Genomic DNA, 1,282 nt, shown 5'->3' with positions numbered 1-1,282 from the left:
CAAAATCCGCAGAGTTCATCTTGCAAATAGAATTTCGAAATTTCGAAAAGTGGTGAAAATTGAAAGCTCTGAAATTTTTTTTTTTTAATTTGACAAAATTCAATATATCAACAGAAAAATACAAATAAATTAGGAAAAAAAAAGAAAAAAGAAGATACGATTTTTTCTCTCGGTTTGCCATCTTCGGGGTCTCCAAGGGGGTCTCCGATGACCTCAATTTTGGCAACTATTTCTTTTTTTTTCTTTGCAGAAAAAAAAAGAATTAGTGAAAAAAATTTAGGTTCACATTACGTAAGAACTCGATGTACCCTCGATGTACCCTTTTTCGATGTACCCGTGGATCGTGGGCCATTGACCACACCCGTTGGTTCAACGCAACTTGGAAACAAGTGTGGGCACCTGTTTGAATCTTCTCATCCTGCATTGCACAAATGAATGGTGGAATCAAATCATTACTAGTGGTGATGAATGGGTAATGTATGATTACAATAAACGACAAACCAAGGGTGGACAAAGGCGCCAAACCACCAGACGTCCCGAAACTTGAAAATCGTCCCGAAACTTGAAAAAAAATAAAAAAGGGTTGTTGTGGATATGATGGTCTACCGAGGAGTGAAGTATTGGGAGCTGCTAGATGATTGCGTCACTATTACGGCCGATACCTATTCTTGTCAGATCACAAAACTCAGACACCATGTGAATCTTCATTGGAGAAAAACACGGTGGTCTCTTTTCGAAATTATAATCTCCGACCTCATGCGGGAACGACGTCCCGATCTCTCTGGATATTGCTAGACTATTCTGTCTTGTCTACCGTATAGCACGAATCTTGTACTTTCTGTTAGCAGGGTTGCAACCGGCCGGTTCGACTCTTTTTGCGTAAAGTAAAATAATAGAAAAGGTCCAAAATGCAAAAATGTATTTTTGATCAGTTTCATGATTTTTTTTATCATTTTTTCTTTTTTTTATCGTTTAACAATCCCCACTTGGGTCTAAGGAAACGGGTTTCATGGTTTCTCGAACTTTCCTTTCCGAAAAACGCAAAATTTGGAGACAATTTATTGGCGAATTAGTCGTCCCTCGAAAAAGAAAAAAAAATTCTCTGCGTCTCTTATTTTTCAATGATCTCTCAATTTTTTAAAATCTTATATCCGAAAACCGTCCCGCCGAGCGGGGACGGTTTATACGTATAGATATATCGGTTCATTCGGAAAAAGAATATATTTCGAAGGTCATTAAAAAAAGAAGAACGTGAAAAATAAAATTTTGAAATTTTGAAAAA

This window comes from Caenorhabditis briggsae (genome assembly GCF_000004555.2).
Source record: "Caenorhabditis briggsae AF16 supercontig from assembly CB4, cb25.NA_144, whole genome shotgun sequence".
Lineage (NCBI taxonomy): Eukaryota > Metazoa > Nematoda > Chromadorea > Rhabditida > Rhabditidae > Caenorhabditis > Caenorhabditis briggsae.
This window is presented reverse-complemented; position numbering follows the sequence as displayed.